Below are 19,898 nucleotides of genomic sequence, written 5' to 3' on the forward strand. Positions count from 1 at the left end.
CAGTGGCTGGAGACTTTACGAATAAGAAGTTACACCTTCTTCCATATTGTTAGTATGCTGTCACCACACATTCAGTGCCAGACAACTGTCATGCAGAAGCCCATTAGCTCAGAGAAGTTTGTTGCCATGGCCATGATGAAACTGACAGCTCCAAAAAGCCTGCACCACATTGCAAGTCAGTTTGGCATGGCTCCCTGCACTTCTGGGAATGTGATCAGAGAGGTATCTGCAGCAGCTGGCAACAAACAAATTTATCTGTCTGAGTAACCCCAGGGAGGTGGTGGAAGGATTCCATGTGATGGGCTTCCCAAACTGCATGGGAGCACTGGACAGCACATACATTCCTGTCCTAAAACCATCCCAGAACAACCGGTTATTCATGAACAGCAAGGGTTTTCCCTCAGTCACTTCTCCAAGCTGTAGTGGATCACTGAGGAAGATTTACAAACATTTACATGGGATGGGCAGTAAGTGCCCATGAGTCACGTGTGTTTTGAAATTCACCACTACCTGGGATGATGGAGAAGGGCCAATATGCCCCCCAAGACTGGAGGAGGTTGTCATTCAGGGTGTTTCAGTGCCCCCCCCCCCCAGATAATTGCTGATGTGGCTTACCCATTCCTGCCCTGACTCATGAAGCCCTACAGATGGAAGTGACTGACCAACAAAAATTCTTGTTCAACAACCTCCTAAGCAAGCGCTGCCTGAGCATAGAGTGTGCCTTTGGGTTCTTGAAAGCCTGTTGGAGGTTCCTTAACTACAGACTGGAGATTGATTGGGAGAACATCACCTCTTTCATAGTGTCAGCGTGTATGCTGCATAATATCTATGAGACAAGGGGAGACGTTAGTCTTGGGAACAAGTCAGTCTTGGGAACAAGACATAAGGCAAGAGAATCTGCAAAATATAGAAGGAGAGCAGCAGGGCAAGGCAGGGGGTTAGACATTCAGGCAAACAGCAGAAGGGGAGCTCAGATTAGCAATTGCCTGGTGACACACATCGTGGCTGCTCACATTGGAGAATGTGATCTGTAATTATGTAACTGGATAGTTATTATATTTGATTTTGTATTTCCTATTAGTTTGTGGTTCGAATAAAGTCTTTCTGAGAAGCAGTTTGGGATACTTTGTTAATAAAGAGCTCTGGGGGGTGGTATGGGAAGGAAAGAGGACATCCTCCCTGCAGGGGGAAGGGGGTGATGTAGGTGCAGGGCTTAGGGTGATTAGTCTGTGGTGGGTTGTGGTGTTGAGTCAGGCAGGAGCCTTAAGAAGGAAGGAGTTTTAACAGAAAATTGGAGTTGGGGGCTAGGAGCAGGTACATGACTCTAGCTCTAGTACAGACCCTGAAAAAAGAAAGATGTGTGAAGACAGAGGTTGTTAGGTAAAAGGTGTAAAATACAAAGAAAGAAAGAAAGACTTTTTTGGCTTTTTATGAAGGTTTATTAAGGGGAAAAGGGGGTAACAATCCAACAAAAAAATAAAACACTGCCCACACAGGGGCCCATGTACCACAGACAGAGCCTGGGGCTTCAGCCTGCAAGGCCTGCCCTCACAGTCTAAAAATAAAAATATCCAGTACATCAGCCTGCTGAGACCCCTGTCCCTACCCCAGGAAAGGGCAAGCAGTATCACAGTGTGAGGACTAAATGCCACCTTCAACACTGCAGCACATACCCCTTAACTGCCCAAAGTGCCTGGAAGGCAGGCACCGTCCACTGGAGGACTGCATGCTCAAACTCCAGTGACAGGCATACCTGCACCAAAAACTGGAAAAGCCACAGGGCATCATCTGAGCCAGCCTCAGCAAGCCAGTTCCTGAGGCTCTTGAGAAAGATATAATGAAGATCCTCCTCCACTCCCTCTAGACAAAAGGGGCAGGCTGCTGATGCAGCTGGGTCTATTTGGTGGATGAGAGTGCTGGTAGCTAGTAGCCCATGTAGCAACTGCCACTGGAGGTCACTGGTCTTTTTGGAGATGGGGGCCTTATAAAGCATGTGCCATGCGGGGCGGGCTGGCATGAGCGCCGGTACTGCTGTGTGCATCTATCACACCATATCAAGCTGAGTGGCAAGGATGCAGGGATGGTGAATGTGAATCACCCACAGATACAGGGCTTTCTGGGGGAGCATGATGAAGCAGATTCTTGTGCTGCTGTCAGGAGGCATGGGAAGAGCCAATAAAGTGCCGGGGTCACCACCCAGTTCACCGTCCACCACTGGGACAATGGGCACTGGTGGAAAAGGCTCATCCAGGACATCCCCAGTGGAGAGGGCTCTCTGTGCCTGGAGGTGATCCTCCAGGGCAGCTGCCACATCTGCTGGCAGAGTGGCCCTCATGTCCCCCAGGAAGCGGGCAGCACAACAGACTGAGTGCATGTCCAAGCAGGCAGCAAGAGTCTCATCTGACAATCAGGCTGACTGTGTCATGTCAAGGAGGTGTCCCAGCTGGATGGTATGTGATCAGAGGAGGGAGTCAACAAGGCTGCTAGAAGTGAGGCTGCCTGCACTGGAGGGTTGGGTTATGGACCAGGGACTGTTGCAGTAACCACAGAAACCACAGCTGCCTGGCTTGGGGCAGGAGGCAGAAGGCAGATCACCAGGACCTCAGCATGCTTTGATAGAATGGTGGGAGGACACCCCAGTCCAGGAGGGTGAGGTCCAGAAGGAAAAGTTCCCTGTCCAAAACATGGCCCCTCACCCGGTGCAAAAACTAAGTAACTAGCTGCTGCTGGGTAGGGGGTCCTCGCAGTAGAGGACCCTTTGGAGGACCCGGAGGCAGAAAGCCACCACCCTGCCCCCTAGGTCAACTAAGCCCTGGCCCTCTTCAGCCACCAGCAAATAAAAAATGGCTCTGGGGAGCCAAAGATGCCTGTCCCAAAAGAAGTCCACAAGAAGTCTCTGGAGCTTCTCAAGCAGGTGCAACGAGGGGTCCAACATGGCACACCAGTGCCACAATGTTGCAGCTATCAAGTTATTAACAATGAGGACCCACCCGTGGTAGGAGATGCCAGCACCATTGCTGCAGGTGTGCCTACACCTCAACACCAAGGTCTTCCCAGTGCTGTACTGAGAAGACCGATGGCCTGAGGAAAACCCCAGGGCCTTGAGGCCCTCCTGATGCCAGGGAAGACCAGGCAAGTCAGGGGTAGGGGGTTGACCCAAGGACCAAGAAGGAGGGTGTCGCTCTTGGTCCAGTTCACACATGTGGAAGAGGCATGCTCATAGGAATGTTGACAATTGACCAAGGACTGGACATCACCCTGGGTGCTAATGAGGACAGTCACGTCATCCACATATGCTGTCAGTGGGACCAGCAGGCAGCCTTTTGAGACAGATGGAAGAATTAGTCCAATCAGGCACCACCACAGTGTGTAGAGTAGGGGCTTGATGGACAAGGTGCACAGCATTCCTGACAGAAGGCAACCCTGGCAGATGCCCTTGCAAGCTGGGATTGGGGCACAGAACATGCCATTCACCTTCAGGAGTTTCAAAATATCCTGATACAGGATCCAGAGGGCAGAGGTGGAGATGGGACCGAAGCCAAAGGCCTCAAGGGTCTGAAACAAGTAGTCATGGCCGACCCGGTCGAAGGCTTTCTCCTGGTCCAAGGACCCAAACCCGATGTTGAAACCAAAGAATTCTGCAGCCATCAGTAGGTCTTGAAGCAGGAACAGATTCTCCTGAATAGTCCTTCCCAGCATGCAGTAGCTCTGCTCAAGGCTGATGATCAAAGTCATAATGGTGGGCAGCCAGTTAGTCAAAGCCTTGGTCAGGATCTTGTAATCAGTGCACAAGAGGGACACAGCCTGGCTAGGCTCTGTGAGTATATCAGCCATGAGGCTGCTGGGTTCGGGATTGAGGAGGGGAGTCAGGCGTGAAGTAAAGGCAAATTTACTTATAGCTTAGCATACAACAGTTAACAGAAAGGTTAATACGACAAACAGATAGTACAGTAATAAAGAGCTAATAGTGAATGATAACAACAAATAGACCAAATGACAAAGAGTTCCCACATGGGGTTGGTAACTTATTGGCAGTCTTTCTATGCCAGGTGAGTGCCACCTTGTTCCAGTGAAGTCAGGCATCCCCAATCAACACTGTCTGAGGGGTCACTATGAAGGTCCTTTGGTCAGGATCCAGTCCTCACTCACACTGGGAGTCCGGGGTCCAGGCTTGGTACAGCAATGGTCCTTCTGTCCCGTCCTTCATGCTGGTCACCTGACATACATGCTTCTTTATATCTTATCTTATGCTAATCTGTTGGCTTTAGAGCCACTCACAATCTTGCCCTATAGCTGTTACCCTATGGGATCAAAAGGTGTTAGACATTATGATGACAGGTTACCACCCAAACTAGGGTTTACCTAATAAGCCAATTACACCACATTACTTTGAGGTTTGAAATTAGCATTACCTGCCTAAGCTCAAATCCTTAGTTTTTTATTCCTGAATTCCTTGGAATGTGGTGATTATATTAGGTGGTCAGATCCTGTTATGGCTTGACCTTTAAAAAAACCTGTTAGATCAGCTAATCTTGTAGCTCTGCTTATTTTTGGAGATCAGTGGTCCCATGATCAGTACAACACTTAGATTCAACACTGGTTAAATTATGACAGACAAATTCCACTTGTAGGTTGCAAACTTGCAAGCTTTGCATTAGCTAATCTTAACAGCTTATACAATTGCCGAATGCCTCTAAGAGCATATATTTATTGCTCATGATAGTAACCCCTCTGGTTCTGGCTACCACACCACCTCCAACTCCCAAACATGGCAGCAAAGCTCATTTGTTGCCAATTGCTTGTACTGCAGACAGAAAACTCTAATCTGCAAGCAAAGCAGCCACAGAAATGAGTGTCTTGCAAAAGACTAGTGTTGAGATACCAGTAGGGTGCACAGAAATGTGTCCTGCTGCGTAGGCTCAGCATGCAAGAGACCAGGCTGTGATCTGATAGTCCTGCCAGGGTAATATGGCTGCTGTGCAAAAGTGGTAAGTGGTGCCTGGTGATGTACAACTGGTCAAGGCATTCCACGGACAGCCCAATGGTATATTTCCTCACATTCAACCAGGTATACTTCCTTGTATTGGCATGGAGATGGCACCAGACATCAACAAGGTCTGCTGCCTCCAAAGCCGTCCACAGCTTCCGGGCCAAGGATGGGTTGGGCTCTGGCCCATTCCGGTAAAGACGTGCATTGACTGTGCAGTTAAAGTCCCCCCTCCCACCCCAAGGAGGAGAAGGTCATCACTATCAGCTGTGCTCTACAAGAAGTCAGCCAGGGTCTCAAAGAAAGTGGTTCATTCTCATCCAGCAGTAGGCATACTGATGTTCATTAGGAGGAGGCGATGTTGTGCGAGCAAGATATGAATGGTGAACAGGAGGCCAGGGACAACCCCTTGGGCTACTGCTGAGTCAGGTGTCAGTGATAAAAGGATTGCAACCCCTGTGCCGAGGGAGGTGTCATGACTCAAGAAACTGCCGCCCTTCCAGGCAGCATGCCAGTCAGCTTGATTAGCTGCACTGGTGTGTGTTTCCTGCAGAAAGGCTATGTCCAGCCTTTTCTGGTCCAGGAAATCAAAGAGTGCCATCTCTTCATAGGGTTTCTGCAGCCACTGGCATTAAGAGAATCAAAGGTTGTGGCAGCCATATGTGAAGGGTGTAGAAGCGGGGGGACAGGCAAGGCCAAAAAAACCCCAGAGAAGCAACAGAGAGGAACAGACATGCAGGACAGGGAAAGACTGGGCCTACAACTCCTGAGCTGGTGTTTCTCATAACAAGTGCTTTCCTCATCTTAGAATCAATGGATTGCTGATGACATCATGCAGTAGATTGGGAAGTGGAAAGGCAGCTCAGTGGCAGTGGCACAGCAAGGAGCAGAAAACAGCTGTGATGAGGCAGGGGGCACAGGTTCTGGAGCAGGAAGCAGAGCAGATTGGGCAGGGGAAGGGGATCAGAGTGGCAAACAGGGATGGCACAGGGTTAATATGTGTCATACCTGCTAAAAAGGTTGGCTCCCACTGCCCTAATGTATGTGTTATATACTACTTGCTAAGCCCAGATTAGGAAGAAGCATAATAGTCAAGCTGTTCCTGCCTAATAAAAGCAGAAAAGATTAGCAGAAAAGATTTAGTTCAGTGTCTAAATAGCAGGCACCTAAAATCTCCCTCAACACATTCTCTGACTTTTTACCCGTATGCATTGATTTTTGATTATTCCCAGATCATAAATGAAAGCAATTCCTAAGGTTATATCTTTGCTCACATGCAGTCTTCACTCTCAGTTGTACTTAGATGCAATAACTTTGTGCACCCATGTGCCTGCTGCAGATGGGTTCTTTGGATCAAGACCTTACCTCATATGCTTTGTGAGATTTTTAGGGATGTGTAACAACTACAAAAGACAAAAGGAGGCAGATCTGGAAACTTCATTAGCTATGTCAGCAAGTTGGCTGCAAGTAAAACAAAAGCTGGTTTGGTATAGTCTAAGAACAGAAGATTAACCAACAGATGATGCTGAGCCTTAGTGATCTTTTATGTGGAAAAGATCATAGTTTATTTTCTAATGGAAAAAGACTGGGTAGCCTGCAGGCTTTTGAATTAACAACAGCAGTTGACTAAGTAGTGTAATTTAGAGCACTTTCTAATTGTGTTTTTTTTTCATTTCCCGCTGAGATAATCACAATTAACAACTGATTGCACAGAATATATTTGGCAGTTAATATGGAAGAACAATATCAGAATGAGTTCAGAGTGGCTGTGGCCTGAGTTCAAAGTCCCAGGCATTCTGAGATTCTCTAGCTATGCTCAAGTTGCATGGTCGGTGGGTGGGTGGATGTTCCCTTCACATCCAAAATAGGATTTTTTTTCTTCCCCTTTTTGTTCTTAAACTTTATAGAACAGACGTTAATCCAGCCCATGGAAGTGAGGTGAATCATCTAGCCCACAAGACTTCTAGTGGTCCAGAAAACCTACCTTCAGATCTGAACAGCATGGCCCTAAATTGTGTTGGTGGGTCCAGCACCCAAGGATGCTAAGCACCAGAGAAAGTGATGGGGTGGGGAGGGGGTGGTCAGTTTAACCTGTTATGGGGACTCAACGACCCTGCTGCTCCTTCCATGTCACTTCACCCAGCTCCTACAACCTCCTGATATGGCAAAGACTGGGGGTGCCATTCCAGTGCCCTTCCTAAGTGAGCTCCTAGGGCTGGGGACCCTCACCCCACTCCCCAGGTTATGTTACTGACTCTGTGCACTACTATAATAACTATGAGAAATATACAAGGAGAGGGGAAAGGAGCACTTCTGAGGGCAAACTCTCCAACACTTGCTACTGACCATGTCATAAAAGAAATGTAGGACTGTTGTTCTAATCTGTCATGAGAATGCCCCTTAACTTCTGAGATAGGCATGCAAAGGTATGTCTGCATCACATGTATATGATTCTCTTCATCCTGGTCCAGCGCTAAAAATGCTGGTGCTTAGAGGAGTTTTTTTCAGTGTACAACATCACTACTTCATTGTGAGAACTCTTGCACTGAGCAGGCAGACTTCAGTGACTTTAGTTATAACCATACTTAATATCATCTGCACTATATATTAAACTGCATAATAATTTCCAAGTGATGGCTCTTAATATAAAAGACTATTTTGCAGAATGGGTGTAGATATTGAGATATATCATCAAATGTACTCACATGCACCAAAAAATAAAAAAAATCCAGAAAACACTGAAAACATATGTTCCCTCTAGGGATTGTAGTACAACTGCAATCCTAATTCATTTTCATCAACCTGGCCTAGCTTGCTAGCTTTCCATGATTCTACTATGAAAGAATGTGCTATATTGTCAGATTCTGTAAAAAAGGAAGCTTTGACACCTCTAAAGTCCTTGGGACATTTCCTCATATTTCCTACCCTGGACTTTGGACCATCCAAAGAAGGGTCTGCTTCAGAGAAGCCTTTAGACTTCACAGTGAGCCTCATACACTGTGACATGATTATGGTAACTTAGTAGGTGCTAGGTGGATTCTCAAGCAGTACAGACACACAGTAAAGCTTGCTAAGAAACTAGGTTTCACTTCCTCAAAAGTTGTGATGTTTTGGAAATTTTTTCATTTTAGTCAGGATGAAAAGCCAAAACCATTGTTTCTACTACAGGAATATTTCCATGTTTCTTAAATGACATATGCTATTCAGGATGGTTGTTAATCTGCAATCTGACCTACTGCTAAGAAGCAAGAGTTTGAGGGTCTTGGGAGCCAGGATTCACAGGGTTTCTAGAAATTTTGTTCCATGATGGCACCTCAATGAAGTGACAGGAGATTGAAAGCCCTGGAAACCAACCTACCTCTTACATTGGCTGACCTGGAACCAGGGAGCCTGGAACCACAGTTTTCCCAAAGTTTACCAGTAGGGAGAAGCCCAAAAGCCAGCTTCCAAGAAGTCAGACAGATGGTTCAACAAGCAAAAGCCAGGCAGGTTTCTTGTGGATGGTTTGATTTAAATGAATCAGCATTTTCCTGTGGAAAAAGCACTCCATTGGAAAACTTTCAAAAAGCTGAACTTTTAACAGAATTTTTCTTTTTTTTTCCCCTATATCAAGGCAACACAGGAACCTATATGCCTTACATATAGGAATATATACCTTAAATACATACATAATATATATAAATACATATATATGAATATGTACCTTCTATATACAAATACGTACAGGAATGTTATATATTTGGGTCCCTGTCCTAAAAATCTGGTGGTTCTGAGCCCTTGTTATCTAGCCATAACTCCCTTGCCCTGTCCTCCTGTCGAGTACCCTGGAATTATAAGAAGATGTCGTTATGCTTCTGGTAAACCCTAAGGGCACTTGTCCACAGTATCGGCTTTTTCTAGCTTAAGATATTCCTAGCAGAGTTGTGTGAAACAGAACCGTTCCATTTTGACTTGCTTTTTAACGTTTTGATGGAACAGCATTTCATTTTGAATTTCATTTTGATTTGCAATTGGTATTCCATTTTGTTTTGTCGAAACAGTTTCGCTGTTTTGACTCTCTTTCTACATTTCACCCATAGGCTATAATGGAGAAACACAAAACAGCCTATAACTTTTTCATTTCCAGCCTGATTTAGATGAACCTTGCAGGAATGGTAGCCCCTTCTAAGGGCACTCAGTCTGCCAAGTTTCAGGGAGATAAGTGCAGCAGTTTCAGGGAAACTGCACCTCAACTTTTTAAAAGCAAAACTCATGTCATGTGCATGTGTTAAGCCACAGCAGGGTCAAAACTGCAGGCATGCCAACCCCTGCTGAGGCAACAAAGCCTGCCAAGTTTCAAGGAGATAGGTGCAAGGGTTTGGGGGAAACTGTACCTCAAATTGTGGACAAGCAAAACTCATGACATGGGTGACACTGTGTGCTAAGGCGCAGCAGGATGAAAGCTGCAGGCTTGCTAGCCCCTGCTGAGGCCACAAAGCCTGCCAGCTTTCAAGGAGACAGGTGCAGGGGGAGTCTGGATTTGGGGGCCCTGCACCTCTAGCTGCTGGCAGGCAAAACTCATGACATGGGTGCTTGTGGGACTGTGTGTGTCTTGGGGCAGAGGGGGTGAAAACTGCAGGCCTGCTAGGCCCTGCTGTAGCCACAAAGCCTGCCAGCTGTCACGGAGATCGGTGTAGGGGAGTCTGGGTTCTGGGGTCCTGCACCCCTAGCTGCTGACAGGCAAAACTTATTTTGAAGAGAAAAGCACTTATTTTGCAAATCGAGGCTCAGGCATCTGCATACAATATCCAGACCAGCAAAGCTGGTGCTGGAGGATCACTGACTCAAGGCTGGGAATATTGATTTCAGCAAGGATGCTGGCATTTGTGGAAATCTTCCCACTTGACTTGATGCAGAAGCTTTTTGGGAGGCATTGTTCATGATACCTTTCTACACTCTTGAGATGACAATGGTAGGTCACCCACATTTCACATCCGTAGAGTAGAGTGGGATCGTGTTGTAGATCTGAATCTTGATGTCTTTCCAGGGATTGTGATCAATTAAAACTTTTCATATATTTCATAGACATTAGGGCTAGAAGGGACCTCAAAAGATTATCGAGTCCAGCCCCCCACCCAAAGGGCAGGACGTCAGCTGCGGTCATAGGATCCCAGCAAGATAAGCATCCAATTTGCTCTTCAAGGTGTTCAATGTAGGTGCTTGAACCACCTCCGCTGGCTGGCTGTTCCAGACCTTGGGGGCTCGGACAGTAAAGAAATTCTTCCTTATGTCCAGCCTGAAAAGGTCTTGCAGAAGTTTGTGACCGTTCGACCTCGTCATCCCTTGGGGCGCTCTGGTGAACAAATGTTCCCCCAGATACTGGTGGTCACCCCTGGTAAACTTATAGGTGGCCATCAGATCACCCCTGAGCCTGGGCTTTTCCAGGCTAAAGAGCCCCATGGCTCTCAGCCTGTCATCTTAAGGTCTGTTTCCCTGACCTCTGATCATGCGCGTGGCTCTCCTCTGGACTCTCTCAAGATTCTCCACATCCTTTTTGAATTGTGGAGCCCAAAACTGGACGCAGTACTCCAGCTGTGACCTCACCAAGGCCTAGTACAAAGGGAGAATGACATCCCGGGATCTGCTTGAGAAGCAGCTATGGAAGCAAGCCAGCGTTTTGATCACTTTACTAGCCGCAGCATTGAAGGCTCATGTTCATCTTGTGGTCAGTGATGACCCCCCAGGTCAGGCTAAAGCAATTTCACAAAGAAGGCACTTGTGCATTGGATTTTGTTCTGAATCTTCTCATCAATGTTCACTCTCTGAGATAAATGGCTACAAAGGTAAAGTGTTCACCTCTCTCCAGTATCTTTCCCTAGATGGAAATGCAAGAAGGGGGCCACATTCATGGCCTGGAGCAGGCTGATAGAGCACTCTAATACTGATGTTGAGAGAAAGGCCCGAAGTTCAATAGGCTTCTGTGAAAAAATCCAGAGCATTCTGGAAATGTTCCTTAGTGTGAGCAGTCCTCAACTTACTGAAGGTCAAGAATGGTTTTTTTCAATACTTTGGTCATTGAGCAAAAATGTCCCAGATTGAAAAGCCCTCCATCTATTCAGCATTCAATGTCAATTTCAGAAGGAACGGGGTCTTGAATGAGAGCCAGGGTGATAATAAAAAAAAAATAGAGAATAGAATTAGGGTGATGATGTAATCTTGCTTGACCTCTGTTCAGATGCCAAATGGATTTGGCTCTGATTTGCTACAAAGAATGTATGTTACTCCTGTATTAGACAGTCACATGTGTTAATATCACATATTAGTTACTAAAGTGGCTGCTCACACTTCTCTATTTGGACAGGAGTAAAAAGGAGGAGCTGCTGGCAAACAGAAGCTTTGGCATAGGCTGAACAGTGCTTGGCAAGATTATCCTGATAAATTGGCTATTACTGGGGCAGCCTGGTTCACCCTTGACTGTAAAGCTTCTTCACCCCATTAGACTCAGCTAATAGACTGCAAGAATGTCTTAGTACTCTTGGCACCTTACATCCTAGTACAGGTGAGTCCAGGGAGACTTTAAGCCATAATCATCCTTTGAGGGCATTCCTGCTGAGGCTGGTAAACCCTCACTAGTGAAAAACTGCTGAAACCTAGTGAATCCCACAGGGACTCACATAGGACTGACCCCAAGACATGAGGCAGTGGTGCTTCCACAGCAGCAGCAACTCTGAGGGGGACTCTCAGGGGTACAGTGGCAATCCAGAATGGTGAGTGGCAACAGTGGCAGGCAGTACCAGCAGCAAGAGAAAGAGGTGACAACAGTGATCCCAAGACCACTTCCCTGACATCTGGAGCCCTGGGTGGTGCTCCATAAAGCAGTGGCATCAGACAGTGCTCTTTAAAGTGCCAGCTTGTGGCACAGAGCTAGCTAGCTACCATACCTAAAAGCGACAATCCCCCTCAGGTTGAGACAACAAGCAAAAACAAAAGGTGGGACTTAGAAAGGAACCCATTTTGGTCCGGGCTGGATAGACTTGGGAGTGGCTGTTCACAACTATGGCCTCCCAGGCCAGGCACTGTATATTTTAAGTGTTATTAGGTTTATTCATGAATAGTTTTTAAGTGGCTAATATTTTAAATAGCTGATATTTTAGGTTAATTAATGTATTTGATATTTGGGGTAATTAATATCTAAGGGGCAATATTTTGTAGAGTTGGACATTTGGGGATTGTTATTTGAGAAGTGTTGGGTATTTGAGGTATTTGCTGTTTGGGGTTATAATAGAGGTTGTGTGATGTGTATGCAAATAGATAGATACAGATACATAGATATCTGTGTAGATGTGTACCTATATGTGTGTGTGCGTACACATAAACATCCTCACACAACCTATTTTGTCAAAATTCTTGATTTCCCCATGGATAAGGCACTCATGCCTAGATTCTTGATATAGATGTATACACAAACACACATATAACCCTCTACTGTCAAATATTTGCAACACTGGGTCCCTTTGTGATTTTATCCACCATTACTATTCCTGGCATCTTCCAGCTCTGTCACAGTAGTGACTTGCCAGGACTTCATTTTAAGAGGGTAGTTGCAACAAATGATGAGTTGAGCTTCTGAGGTCTATAGCTGTCCTGGAAGGTATTTTGGGCAGTATAGTTGAATAGCATTGAGAATATGCTTTCTAAAATCCCCATCTAAAATTGTGTTAATCTAAATAAATAATGGACTTAATATTAATGGTCTGTGTTCAGAGAGGGAACTGAAACATAAAAGATACAGAAGGTGAGAGAAGCAGCGAACTAATAATCAGTTTTTTAGATTGGGTTTGAGAGAATTAAAGACACAAAGAGAATTAAAAGCATATCTTATTTTTAAAAATTGTATTCTGTACCTATGTTCTTTGTTGGTCTCTGTGTGACCTAATCTGCAGAGTGCTAGGCCTGCTAGAAAATGAATCTAAGTTTGACTAATGACTGAGGATTTGTTTGAATATCTGATTTTCTGGCATAGTGGGGACTAACCTTAAACAATAAATGCCTACAAAGACTGCAGATTAAAATATTCAGATCCGTGTAGGAGGTCATTCAGACTGATATTTCTCCCTGTTAATTGATATAATACTTATTCAAAGCAAAAACTGTGCAAAAAAACTTCCATGAATCATAAATTGTAGTTCATAAATGCTTAGAAATTTAAACTTGATCTTTCCAAAAGCAGCACATTGCACTTGATATTTACAAAATCCTTTGCCATTTTGATTATCAGTCAGGTCCAATTTTTTCTTATGCATGTTAAAAATAACCAGGTGATTCAAACACTTCAGTGTCATAAGACACATGGAATATTTTAAAACTGAAAACAGGAAAATGGATAACTTTGTTATCTGATGAAATACGTGCCCACATCATTTATCACTCTATCAGCTTCACAAATTATAGTAGATACTTCCATTGCCACCTCAGCTACAGTTTTCTCAAAATGAATTAAACAGTCCACCAGCTAAAAGGTGTTCCTTTCTGTTACTAACAAGTTCTGCTCTGTTGCAATTTCCCAACAAGCTGCTGGCTCCATTGTAAGTTCTCTCAGATTTTCCAATGACAAATGCAGGACAAGATGTATATCAATACCATACCTACATTGTTCATTAGATTAAAAGTAGATACTGACTTTCCTCAAATCAGTATTTTGCTAAAAAAAAAGTGAAAAATTTAAATAATAATGAAATACCTGGCATTAACACATTAAAAAAGTAAATGAAATATTAGAAAGCAGAGTGACTCTATTTGGATCTTACTGTAAGAGATAAAGATTCATTTGGCACCAGACTAGGAGTTGTTGAATATCTAGGTACAAGTGATCAGGACACGATTGCATTCAATATGGGCAAAGACAGGAGAGTTGCAATCAGTAGTATAATATCATTAGCAATTCCAAAGGGGTAAATTCTCAAAGCTGAAGAAAAAATCAGAATGGGATTTTTTTAAAGAAGCATTTATTAGGTGACTAAAAAAGACAAAATTCCAGCAAGTGAAGAAGAGGCTTTGATGGCCACCTATAAGTTTATCAGGGGTGACCACCAGGATCTGGGGGAACGTCTGTTCACCAGAGCGCCCCAAGGGATGACGAGGTCGAACGGTCACAAACTCCTGCAAGACCGTTTCAGGCTGGACATAAGGAAGAATTTCTTTACTGTCGGAAGATAGAACAGTCTGCCAGCGGAGGTGGTTCAAGCACCTACATTGAACACCTTCAAGAGTAAATTGGATGCTTATCTTGCTGGGATCCTATGACCCCAGCTGACTTCCTGCCCTTTGGGCAGGGGGCTGGACTCGAGGTCCCTTCCAGCCCTAATATCTATGAAATCTATGAAATCTTTTCAACCTCATGTTGGTAATTTTTATATTATGCTCTTTTTTTTTTAGAAACACTGCAGATGATGGTTTACTATTTGCTACATGAGATCTCCAGCATCAGTATCCCAAAATGAACCCTCTTATACCATTATAATTTTCCTTTTCACTATTTAAAGACAGATGCTTAAGGAGTGACTTGTTCTCTGCCTTGATTTGGTGATTTGTTACAGACCCCCACTACTTTGCCCTTGGTTATTTACCAGCTCTATCCATGGGCATTTATACATGTGTTCTAGGAGTGAGGTGGGGGTGTATTTTAATTAGAGTGGCTCTAAGAGCCGCTGTAATTAAAGTGCCCAGAGCTTCACATGCATCAGTGTCTCTGTACTGAAAATGGCAACAAGGGCACTTAAACTAGATCTTGTGGAATGAGCTTTAGTTAACGCAGCCTCCCCGCCTTCCCGTTTTTCAGTGTGGGGATGCTGATACACATGATGCTGGAGTCTGCTGGAGCTCAGTAATTACCACGCTCCAGCAGACTTGATTAATTTTTTTCAACAACTAATCTTGACTAATATAGGGTGCCTATACACATGCAGGGAGTGTGCCTTCCTGCATGTGTATTGGCACCCTATATATCCTTAAAATTCTGTAGTTCTGAGTTCTGAATTACTTGAAGGTCAGCATTACCTGTTTCACAATTAAGTGCCACTGCCTTCCCCACTCCTCCGCCCACCTCTTTAAGTAACTCTCTACTGCATGCACAGCTTATAACTAGTGAACGCAACATTCCAATCATGCAAAGAATCTCACTAGGCTTCAGTACTGGTGCAATATCAAAGTTCTTTTTACTAGAAATAATTTCCATGCCTGTTGACAGTTACCCAGCTCCCTAACATAGAAGAAATTGAAAAAAATTCCTCTTTGCATTTTCTCATATTGGTTCAGTTCAGGTCAGATGAGAAAACATCTAGAGACATTCTAAGAGAGGCAAATTTGTTTTTGTGGGGACCTGCTCCAGCCCAGATCCCATGTGCAGCTTTCTTGCCACCCCTCCCCCCACCGGCTGGTGGCAGTGGTTTCTTTACACCCAGGGCACACAGGATCAGGGTGGGTGGGAGCAGGTCCCCACATGAACTGATTTACCCAGGGCCCTGCACCTTTGACCTGAGGAGATTGTGGGGCCCAGGGTAAATTAGTTCATGTGGGGACCTGCCCTACCCTGATCTTGCATGCCCTGGATGCAGAGAAAACACATCCAAGGCATACAGGATCAGGGTGGGAGCAGGAACTGATTTGCCCCAGGCCCCACACACTTGACCCGATGGCAGTGGTTATGGGAGGTAGTGAGTGGCCAGACATGAAGCCGACGGTGCTGGTGGCACAGAGTCACCATGGCCACTCAACCTGGCTCTGTAGGGCCTTCCAAAGCAAACTACCCAGGGTAGTTGCCCCAGTTTGCCCCCCACAGGGAAGTCCCTGGCTGATGTTGACCCCATGTGGCAGCACCCAGCTCCTGTCTGCCAGCAGGCAGATGGGGCTCGCTAGCACTCCTGGAAAGGCTGCGGGGGCAGTGCCAGAGTCCTCCTGGGAGTGCCCCTGATCTGTCTGCTGGATGACAGGAGCTGGGTGCTGTTGTCTGGGGCCAGTGGCAGCACTGATCTTCCCAGCACTGGTCTGTTATGTGGCAGGCAGATCAGGGGCCTGCACCCCTGAGAGGACTCTGGCACAGCTCCCATAGCCCTCCCAGGGGCATGGAGAAGCCCCCAATCTACCTTCCAGATGAGAGGAGCGGGTGCTGCCATCTGGGACTAGCAGCAGCATCAATCTTCCCAGCACGGGTCCCAGGCAGCAGCACCCAGCTTCTCTCATCTGGCAGGCAGACAGGGGACCTGCAACCCCAGGAAGACTCTGGCACAGACTCTGCAGCCCTCCCAGGGGTGCAGGCAAGCCCTCAGTCTGCCTGTTGGATGACAGGAGGTGGGTGCTGCCAGCTGGGACCAGCGCTGAAGCCAATAAGCCCGGCTTTGAAACTCAAAGCATTTCAAAACTTTTGAAATGTTTCAAGTTCCCTTGTTTCATTTTGAAGCTGTCCTGAATACTTTTGTTTCATTTGATTTCACTGTTTCAAGCTCAAAACACATTGAAACAGCTTTGAAATGAAATGCCGGGCAAAATTTCACACTGCCCTACTTCCTTGATAAGACAAACATAGGAACCAGTAAAGATGATTTAAGTAAAACACTATAAGCCTAGCTACCAGAAATTCTTGGAGCTGTGAGATAGTTAATCAATTTGGAATTAGTGTAGATAGTTTCTTTCAAGTCATGGTATAGTTTCAGGTAAAGAAATAGAACAATTGTATGCATGGCAGTATGACCAGAATGCAAGGAATGCATGAAGGTCTCAAGTAATTATACATGTTACTATGTATCTCAATTTAAAAAGACTAAAAGTGGGATAATCTTTACTTTAGAACTGAGGAAAGTGCTGTGACAATTAGTAGAGCAAAACAAATGAGTTTGCCTCTCCACCTCCCTGTCCCTCCCCCCACCAATAGTATAAGCATTTCTTTTGTGTAAAAATAAGTAGGATTGATGAAAATATCCAGAGATGTCTAAGAAACAATGGAAGCTAATGTATATCATAGAATCAGAAAATTAGAGTTGGAATGGACCTTAGGAGGTCATCTAGTCCGAACCCCTGAATCCCCAACTATAGAATCCTAGCCAAAACTTTGACTAGCTGGGTCATAAAAACCTCTATGGGTGGCCTGTTCCAGTGTTTTACTACAATCACTATGAGAAAGCTGTTCCTAATATCTAACCTAAACTTCCCTTGCTGCAACTTGAGACCTGCTCCTTGCTCTGTCATCTGCCACCACTGAGAACAGTCTAGCTTCAACCTCTTTGGAACCCTGCTTCAGATAATTGAAGACTGTAATTAAATCCCCCATTCAATTTTCCCTTCTCCGAGCTAAATAAACCTGTCCCCAGAAATCATGTGCCCCAGCACCCCCACCATTTTTGTTGCCTTTTGCTGGACTCTCTCAAATTTGTACACATCCTTTCTATAGGGGGCCCAGAACTGGACACAGTGCTCCAAATGTGACCTCACCAGTGCTGAATAGATTAGAATAACCATTTACCTTGATCTGCTGGCAATGCTCCTACTAATGAGGCCAAGTATGCCATTAGCCTTCTTCACAACAAGGGCACACTGTTGGCTCATATTCAGCTTCTTGTCCACAGTTTCATAGATTTCATAGACATTAGGGCTGGAAGGGACCTTGGAAGATCATCGAGTCCAGCCCCCCACCCAAAGGGCAGGAAGTCAGCTGGGGTCATAGGATCCCAGCAAGATAAGCATCCAATTTACTCTTGAAGGTGTTCAATATATATAGGTGCTTGAACCACCTCCACTGGCAGACTGTTCCAGACCTTGGGGGCTCGGACAGTAAAGAAATTCTTCCTTATGTCCAGCCTGAAACGGTCTCACAGTAGTTTATGACCATTCAACCTTGTCATCCCTTGGGGCGCTCTGGTGAACAAATGTTCCCCCAGGTGCTGGTGGTCACCCCTGATAAACATATAGGTGGCCATCAGATCACCCGCTTTTCTAGGCTAAAGAGCCCCATGGCTCTCAGCCTGCTGTCATAAGGTCTGTTTTCCTGACCTCTGATCATGCGCGTGGCTCTTCTCTGGACTCTCTCAAGCTTCTCCGCATCCTTTTTGAATTGCGGAGCCCAAAACTGGACACAGTACTCCAGCTGCAACCTCACCAAGGCCGAGTACAGGGGGAGAATGATGTCTCCCTGTACTCGGATTTGCTTGAGAAGCTTCTATGGATGGAAGCCAGTGTTCTGGTCACTTTAGTAGCCGTAGCATCACATTGCAGGCTCATGTTCATCTTATGGTCAATGATGACCCCTAAGTCTCTTTCTTCCGTAGTGCTAGCCAGCGTAGCACTGCCAAGCCTATAAGGATGCTGCAGGTTTTTCTTCCCAAGGTGGAGAACCTTGCATTTTTCAATGTTAAACACCATCAGGTTCTCATCCACCCATTTGCTGAAACTGTCCAGGTCATCCTGCATCACCCACCTGTCTTCTGGGGTGGATGCCTTGCCCCAAAGTTTGGCGTCATCGGCGAATTTGACTAGTCCGCTCCTGACTCCAATGTCTACATCATTAATGAAGATGGTGAACTATATGGGTCCAAGGACAGAGCCTTGGGGGACCCCACTGGTCACAGGACACCATGAAGAGTGACTGCCATCAATTACTACCCTCTGGCTCCGACCACGGAGCCAGTTTCCCAGCCAACAGATCGTGGTGGACCCAAGGCCACAATTCACCAGTTTCACCAAGAGGTGATCATGGGATACCAAATTGAAGGCTTTTTTGAAGTCAAGATATATGACATCAATCTCTTCTCCCTTATCCAAGTGATAGGTCACCTGGTCATAGAAGGAAATGAGATTGGTCAAGCAAGGCCTACCCTCAACAACCCCATGCTGGCTATCCCTTAGGATGTCCATTAAGGATGGCCTCTTTAATAAACTTTTCTAAGATCTTCCCCGGGATAGAAGTCAGGCTGATGGGCCTATAGTTAGCCGGATCCACTTTTCTCCCTTTCTTGAACATAAGCACCACATTGGCCTTCTTCCAGTCTTCAGGCACTATACCAGAGTGCCAGGAGTTTTCAAAGATCCATGCCAGGGGCTGGGCTACGATGCTCGCCAGCTCCTTGAGTACTGTGGGGTGTGGATTGTCAGGGCCGGCTGACTTATAGAATCATAGAATCATAGAAGCAGGATCGGAAGGGACCTTGTAGATCTTCAACTCCGACCCCCCGCCTGGGCGGGAGAAAAAACTGGACTCAAATGAGGCCAGCCAGGTAGCCATCAAGCCTCTTCTTAAAGATCCCCAGGGTAGGAGCCAGCACAACTTCCCTAGGAAGTTGGTTCCAGCTCCTAGCCACCCTAACTGTGAAGTAGTTCTTGCGGATGTCTAATCTAAATCTACTCTCTAATAACTTGTGTCCATTGTTCCTTGTCATGCCAGGGGGTGCTAGGGGAAACAGTGTATCCCTTAAACCCTTCTGGTCCCCCCAGTGAGTTTATAGACAGTCACCAGGTCCCCCCTCAGCCTTCTCTTGTGAAGGCTGAACAGGTTTAGGTCCCGCAGTCTTTCAATGTAGGGTCTGCCCTGTAGTCCCTGGATCATGCGTGTGGCCCTCCTCTGGACCCTTTCAATGTTGTCCACATCCCTCCTGAAATGGGGTGCACAGAACTGGACGCAGTGCTCCAGCTATGGCTTGACCAGCGTCACATAGAGGGGGAGGATCACCTCCCTGGCTCTACTTGAGATGCACCTGTAGATGCACGACAAGGTCCGGTTAGCCCTGGCAACTTACCTCGCATTGTCGGCCCATGTTCATCTTGGAGTCAGTAATGACTCCAAGGTGCCTTTCTGCCTCTGTGCTCTCAAGAAGGGAGTTTCCCATTCTATAAGTGTGCTGCTGGTTTCTACTGCCTAAGTGCAGCACCCTGCAGTTGTCAGTATTGA

The 19,898-nt window shown here is 45.9% G+C and overlaps 1 pseudogene; it reads right to left on the reverse strand.

The window, feature by feature from the left end:
• Positions 1-1,654: 1,654 nt before the first annotated feature.
• LOC149872832 (uncharacterized) lies at positions 1,655-2,374 on the reverse strand (annotated as a pseudogene).
• Positions 2,375-19,898: the final 17,524 nt, after the last annotated feature.

The sequence above is a fragment of the Crocodylus siamensis genome, chromosome 1 (genome assembly GCF_052110815.1).
Source record: "Crocodylus siamensis isolate JL-2025a chromosome 1, ASM5211081v1, whole genome shotgun sequence".
NCBI classification, from domain to species: domain Eukaryota; kingdom Metazoa; phylum Chordata; order Crocodylia; family Crocodylidae; genus Crocodylus; species Crocodylus siamensis.